This window comes from Lissotriton helveticus, chromosome 2_1, assembly GCF_964261635.1.
Source record: "Lissotriton helveticus chromosome 2_1, aLisHel1.1, whole genome shotgun sequence".
NCBI lineage: Eukaryota > Metazoa > Chordata > Amphibia > Caudata > Salamandridae > Lissotriton > Lissotriton helveticus.
This window is the reverse complement of record NC_136059.1, coordinates 1,670,758,983-1,670,767,317: the sequence shown is the minus strand read 5'-3', so window position 1 is coordinate 1,670,767,317 and position 8,335 is coordinate 1,670,758,983.

Here is an 8,335-nt window from a genome sequence, read left to right as displayed (position 1 = left end):
CACCAGGCACAACTTGCAAGATAAAAGCAGAGACCATCTCTCTGCCTATTTACTTAAAAAAGTTAACAGAACAGTTTGGGAATGCTACACCCAATCCTCTCATAACCACCTTCTTTGTAAAACTCCACGCAGCTGGCAATAGATATAGGTAGAAAAGCCAGGCCTCTTACCTTTTGGTACCAAGTTAACTCATTAATCTGATAGAGTCAGCATGACTATGGCCTTCGAAATTCAAGCACACTGCCATACATGTCTTCACACCTTTCTGCACAAAAATGCCCTTGTGTCACCATCACCCATAAAGAAACATATCCAATCAATGTGTGGCTTGATAGTAAAGCTACACTGTGACTGATTATGTTCTTTAATTATCCATCCCCCACAGTGCCTCCGAGCACAATACCGTAGAGACAGGCTAACCTTGCCACAACGAATCCAATATCAGCAATATCATGATGTTTGTGAGCAGGGGAGCCCAATGCTCCAACAGAGACAGATGGCTTGTGTTGTGTTTCCGTGACTCCACAAAAGAGAGTGTGTTTGAGAATTCCAATGTGCGCATGTTGGGTTGGACACAGTCAGAACTCTGTCCAATCCACATGCGCACTAGACCTCAGGTGGATGCCATTGTCATTTGCCAGTCATCTGAATTTGCCCTGCCCCTACCACTGATGCACATACATCAGCCAAGCAAACCAAGTCCTTTAAAGAGTCTGGAGTGTGGACTTGGGGAATTTCTAAACTGTATGGCAGGGTGGCGGCACTCAGTAGAGGATCAACACCCTTATGCTCCTGAGGAGAAACTGGCATTGGTCCAAACTTCTACTACAATCTTCTTCCTCTTTTTGCCTTTGTCGTAATATATACATTTTTCAATTGCAAACATTGGACACATTGTCTACCATCAGTGTGTGTATACAGGTGGCTTAGAGTCTGTCCAAAGGTTGGCAGTTTTTAGTTGAGCCACAGTAGTAACTAGAAAAGGTAACCTAGTAAGGTTTGGTGGAACATTGGAGTCTAATAAGTTATTTCCTAGAAAAATGAAAACTGGAGTAAGAATGATATATCCTTGAACAATATCATGGATAGCTTATGGGAAACGCCACACCAACATTCCCACATCCTTATACAAGTAACATATGCACTTCATCATTTTGATGGGGGCACTTCTTATAGGGGGTTATTTTTACGATTTGTTCAGTTCTGAGAAAGCCAATTCTATCTACATGTAATGAGTAGAGACCGATGAACCACTTGCATACTGTATAAAACCTTTGCTGTTGTGATTCTTTACACTTTCATTATGTACATAAGACAATCAATATAGCCGGCTGTAGTCACACAAATTATATCCCCATACAGAATTTATCCAAGACTCAAGCATCCTTGCACATCAGATTGTCAACTGTTTTTTCCCCTAAGGAAAGCCAGTAGACAGTCAACAAAATAACAACTTAAAAAACACATTTTCTAATAACCCTTAATAACTCAGGTGTATGTATTTCCATCACAAATACTGCTATCCTACATTGTGTAGTCTTTCTATGTGTTGAAATATGGTGTAATCACATGTTTTATTCTTAGCCACTTCCCAACTCGAGTCTTGTTATTTCAGGACTGCTGCCTCCTAGGCTGTCCTCCAACAGAAGAATATTAGATGATAAGTGTACAACATTGGGGCCAACAAGCACACTGCACTTGGTCCCATACCATGCTCTAGATTTCTTACTACCTCACGATCCAGCTTTTAGTCCCCAGAAACCCTGAGGAACCTGGAATTAATATTTGTGACCACATTTACTTTCCCCAAATGTACTCTCCTTTCACTGATATCTCTTGGGTCAGACACTAATCCTAACATTTTATAGCCTGGATCTCATGTTGTCCAGTTGAATGAAACATTGGACTGATAATTCTCGGTCACCTTCACTAAAAGTGAGTACTCCATGTTGTAATTTACCAGGTTATTCACCAGAGAGAAGCCTACAAGCATTGAAAAGGTATTACTTTGGAGATTAAGGGTCTGATTATGACCTTGTCAGGATGGGTCCTACTGTCGCTTTCTTGGTGGTTTTCCCGTCTGCTGCCTTGGCGGTCTGGCTGATCACTTATGATCTTGGCTGCCACAGTCCTGCCTCCTCCGAGACTCCTGCTCCCACATTGACTTGGTCTTGGAGGGAGTCCCACCAAGCTTCCCGTCGTACCGATTATGATTTACCTTTCTGTTTAGCTATACTTGGCGGGGATACCGCCATGCATGACTCAGCAGAATGGTAGGAAAGGAGGTGCAATTTCACCTTTTTTGGGGGTCCCACTTCTGAATCTGTGTCGCTCACAACTGTACAGGTCCTTCCTGCGGTGCTGCCCCCAGACCATGACGCTCAGCAACCCCGTTGTTGCCATAATTGAGGGTAGGGTTCTCTGTCACTTCTCCTACGTGGTATATTGTAACAGTTACTTTAGGCTCATGTTATTTTACTTGCAACAAAACAGACAATACATTTAACCTGCATATACATTGGGACGCCTACACAACATATGTATGTATATGTAATGTCTGATATAAACACGTAGTACTTACCTATCTTTACAGCAGTGAAACATCACTCCATCAGGGCACTGCTGGCAAGACATTGCCAGCCCATTGGAAACATCTAAATCGGCTCAGCGGTATACCTCCAGTCCGACGGTGACAGAGTACTCCAGCTGCAAAGTCTAAATATAGCAGGCGGGAAGGCCTTCAGCTTGACGGAGTACCCACTCCCGTGGCGGGATGGCGGGATCTCCAAACTCATTACCAGGCCCATTGTTCCTCTACTGGCAATTTTCCACATGCACACATGTCTCCCTATTCTAGACAGGTGCTCTTCCGTACTGTTACAGATTCAGTGTCATGCCCAAGAATGCTCTGTCTTAGTGCTTGATTTGTAAATGAATGAGTGCCAATGTCCAATCTCTGCTCAGAAGCCCATGGCTGGTAGAATTCACCGTCAGAACACCTAATATCAAGGCTTGTTGTCTTGAACACATCGCAGGCCTTTTTAACCCACTACCAGAGAACCCTTGACCCTTTATCCCACTCGTTTAGATTTCCGTTTTCTTCCTTATTGACGTCTTTAAGCTTTGAGGGTTTTTCCCACTCGCTATCGGAAATGTCAGATGCAGGAAAATAAGTACTGGTTCCCAATATTGAGTGCTCGTGGACCCTACTGGTAGTCACTGGCTCAAATTAAGCACTGACTCATTCACCACCTTCAACTGATACAGCCATCATGAACAATCTCTCTTGTGCTCCTCTGACAGTGGTTTAAATTCTGTATACGCAAATTCTGCTGAAGATGAAGAATTTTCATTGTCGAATCACAAAGTTCGGGTGCAGTGTTTTATGCTGGGACAAAAACATTTTAAAAACTCAAGATCACAAATGTACTGTTTTGTTTTCACAATTATTCAAATCATGCAGATAAAGGTTGCAAGGTAATCATTACATTTAATATAGGCTGGTGTGGTCAAAAAACAATATACTACAATCATTAGTTCATTATGTACTTAGCTAAAAGAAAAAGATAACACTACGTTTTTATACATATATAAATTATTGCTAAACGCAGAAACTGGAACCTTTACATAGTTGGTAGACTTTGTGAGAAAAGGCATTCATGACAGCCAATACCAGGTAACAGGTGCCACTTTAATTTCCTTCAATTAGTTTCCTTTCTGGAGAATTTAATGCTTCTCAGGCATTTGTTCACTAATATAGACTATAACAGCTTCTGCCTTAAAGATTAAACTTTGCTTTGAATTAAAGGACCCTTTTGCTTATTTTCCAGGACTAGAATGCATAGCACATTGTTTTAAATCCTAAGGACGAGTGTGAGCCTTGCCCCTTTTTACTCAAGAACATACAATTAATATAGGGTGAACTTTAAACATTATCTGTTGATAATAGGGGAGGGCACAACATCTAAGTATTTTTGAATGTTGAACTTATGAATCATCTTTATTTCATTAGACAGGGAGAAGGCTAATCTCCCAATATTCACATTCTTCGCTTTTTATTTTTTACATAAATATCCAAAGATTCAATCCATCAATAAAGATGGAATATATTTCATAGCCTGTGTAATTTGAAATGGGGCACCCAGATTTCCTATAACTGCACTGTATCCCACTGAAAGCACAGCATTCAATTTAGTTAAGTAAAGAATTTAGGAGTTAGGGAAATCCACAAACATAACCTGTCATAAACATTCAACCTTCACAACGTTTGTGGAATCCTGCCTTACTACCTTCAAACCGAAATAGAGAACATAATAAAAGATGTCCAAACAGACCTGGTTATAGAAAATATATGCCAACCACAAACGGGGAGAGCATGAGGCCTAATGGCTAGGCCAGTCAACATTGAAGCTATGGAACCGGGCTTGAGCCCCGGCAGGGACGCTCAACATCCTGTGATTCATGGCAAATCAGTTAATCTCCCCGTGGCTAACAAAAAGAATATGAATGTGTCCATCTTTAACGCAGCTGGTGCCCATGTAAAGAAGTGCTCTAAAACCTTCGGGTCTGGTTGGCGCTATAGAAAGCTCTCCCAAAACAAAGGGGCATATTATCAAGGACCGGTGTTAAAATTATCGCTGTTTTATCGGCAGGAAACTGACGATAAAACGGCAATAACAGGCTTGATAATACGCCCTTGTTAATTCCCATAGAAGTCCATGTTCTAGTGTTAACATGGGCTTCTATGGGAATTAACAAGGGCCTATTATAAAGCCCATTATTGCTGTTTTATCTGCAGTTTCCGGCCGATAAAACGGCGATAATTTTAACACCGGTCCTTGATAATATGCCCCAAAGACCCTCCAATTGAAACCAACTCCCAACCTGTGCCGCAAGATAAACTAATTTTTATAGCTCTCTAAAGAAAACTTTCCACCCTGATGGTTAAAGTTCAAGAGCACTATACGTAAATGTTATTAGGTAAAATGTTTATCACCATCATTGCCTCACGCTCACACAAGCCAATTTGTCTATGCAAAATACTAGCCAAGACCAGACTCACATGATAAAGTTTCAAAAGTATTATCAAAATTGTTCAATTAGATGCCAAATTCCAGCTTACGTTATCTTCTCAAATTCATTGTAAAGTGTAATGCAGCTATTTTGCCAGTATTTCATAGAAAACCATCTTTGAGTCCACTTGTAATCCAGTTACTGTCCTACTTACAGGACTGAAACGTCAATATTAAATATGTGTGATAATCATCTTTGAGACTTGGATGATAATTTTGAAACCTGTCTTCTCCAGCTAGGTCACTAAAGGCATTTAATATAGGTTTGAGATCTTTTTATATGGGTATCACAATGGCAACATCTTTCCTTTAACACCTAAAATGTGTCCAAATGGACAGAGATAAACTAGTTCAAAGAGTTGCAAGACAGGAGCCACCCATAATCATCAATCTTCCCATAATTTTTCAGGGAAGATGTCATGGCACTGGCAAAGGTTTTTCAAATTCACATAGTTGACTATTATATATACACAGATGATACACAGCAACAAGTCAAGCTTCTAGGAAGTTCCCCTTCTACACAAATTAAACAGAGAGCCAGAGGCGGATCTGATCTTCTGTCAAAACAAACTGTTTAGCTAATAATGATGCAAAGAAAATGTTTAACTTTGAGAAATACTCAGTTAACATTTTCCCTTCAGCATTTTCCCTTCATCTGGTGCACTTCCCTATAACGCCCACAACCCCACTAACCCCATTGTCTCCATCAAACACCTTTAGAAGACAATTCAAAATGGTGTTTGGGTCCCCTGAAAATTCCTGCATCTCAAAAAGAATCTGAAAATAGGCCTGGTTAAGAATTAACGAAGAACAAAAAATGATCACTTACTGTAATTTTCCTAGTTCTAAAAACGTTTAACTTTCTTTACCTGCCTTATCTATAGCTGGTCAAAGCACTCCCAATCTGATGCCCTCCTTTTCCTATCTTCACTGTTCATGATATGAAACTCTTCAAGCATTGCAATATAAAAACATACATAAATCATTTCGTTCATTTGTTGTATTGTACTACAGGCTAGAACACTGCTAAAACAATCAACAAACACAAAAGAAGCACTCTAGTATAATGTGCAACGTTTAGAATTGGTAGTCAATAAAATAACTATCATTGAGTTGGCTAATAGTATCAGTTGTTACAACAGTGCTCTGTTAATTATGTGAAAGTTGGTTCCTAAAACAATGACTGCATGGCATATATTATTTATGTTTTGTTTGCTTTTAAAAAAAGTCCCATATGTAAGCAAAGAAAATTGTAGATTTCAAGACAGACTACTACTTCCCTCATTTGTATACTAGGGGGTTGTCTACAGAGGGCCAATTCACAGGTTTAGCATGAGGGGAAATATGCCTATATTATACTGCACCATATAGATAAAAAAAAATCCATGTGGTAAAATCTCATCACCCTGAACTGCTCTCAATGCCCACTTATTACACATTGTTTAGATTCATTCAATGCATGAATTCGGGGGTGGCCAATGGGAGATGTGTGAAAATTAGCAAAGGTCCAACTGCGTGTATGTTTTCCTAATATGCCCAGGGGCTATGTCATGTATCAAACATAAGAAGTCTGACTTTCCTACCCTTTGACAATCCTACATTTGAAATTCCAGAGAGCTGATAATATTTCTACAGCTGTATGTTCCATCTGTGATCACAAATCATGCAATCTAGGTTATAGATGGCACATTTTGCACACCTGGGTCGCACAAAAAAATCCTGGGGATCAGGCCATAAGTTTGTTGTGACAGTGGCAACTGTCCAATGTTTAAGCTACACCCCCTTGATGCAAGAACAGAACTCATTGTGAGACCACTGAAAGCGCTGATGTTTGTTGCAGCCTTCCAGAGGCTGTTTATCCTATCTGTGAGCCTTTAATCACCATATCTTGTCACAGCAAGTGTAGGAAGGTCAGTTTTTATATTACAACATGGGCATTAAGAACAGATTCTATTTCCCTCCTGTTCAGGAGAAGGGAGGAAGAGCATGTTGGCAGGTAGGCCTGCTCCACTGCCTTTTCTGAGTCTGACAGTAGAAGTAAAGCAGTGAAGTATACAGACACACTCTAGGTATGCAAGGATGGGAGCTTTTGAGATCTTGGTGGGGAGTGTTAGACTGTCACATCATTGGAATACATGTTCAGAACTTCTTGATACACCAGTAGCTTTTGCTCGTGGGGAAAATGGAAAAGGAGAGGTCTGAACTGCACTGGAGCACTTTGGAGTTTTATGAAGCATGCGTTGGCAGTCTGCAGAAACAGGGAGTCACATGTAAAATGACACATCCTTAGAAAGAAAAGGGAATGTGTGTCTCCTACAGTTAAAAAGGAAGACATATATTCTGGTATGGGACCCTCCACCAGCACTTCTGCCATGAGCACGAAACAATCTGCAGGACCCTCCTGTGATTCTACATCTCTGCTGGAAAACATCTGGTACTCCTGTTCTGAATGGTCAAACGTGATTGAGGATAAATCAGCAAGTGTGGGGCAAATCATGATAATGATATGCTTTCCTCTTGATGGAGTGGGCAGTTTTAGTTTTCCCCTGGAAAAATAAGTCATGTGGGTACCAACCTTGTATGGCCTCAATGATCAGAGGAGATAACACTGCCAAATGAATATCAATTGAAAGTGGACAAATTACGTCCACTAACCTGTCCTAACACACTTTGAGGTTCTTGTAAAAAATTATCTTGCAGCCATGATCTAATTACACTAGGGAGAAACCCATCTTGGGTTTCATCTCGTAGGTCATAAGGACCTTGGACTCAAAGGTGAGGTAGCAGGAAAATGTGATACACATTCGAGCTTTGGCATCTCTGCTAATAGTCCTGACCATACTGCATATTAAACCACATGGGCAAGTTAGAAGCCCTGAGGTGAAAGAGGGTGTTGCATGATGACAGGGGTATGCGTAGGGTTTCACCACAGGGTATTTGACCAACAAAGCACACATTGTAAGGGGTGCACTCCCAGCATTTATCAACAAGTTGTGAGGAGGAGATTCAGTGGTTCTACTACAGAGGAATTCAGGTCCTACGAGAAAGTGACATTAACACATTGCTGGATGATTTATCACATAGAGTAAACAGCAAAAGACAAACTGATTGGTCTCTCCAAAAAGGAGAACAAGTATTGGCATCACCAAGATGCCCAGAAGATGGGTCATGATATTCCAAGAGAAAGGAGACAGACCTTTAATCGAGGGTCAAAGTGACAATTCTTGAAAATTGCTTTAGAGATGGGGCATATGTACTCAAAG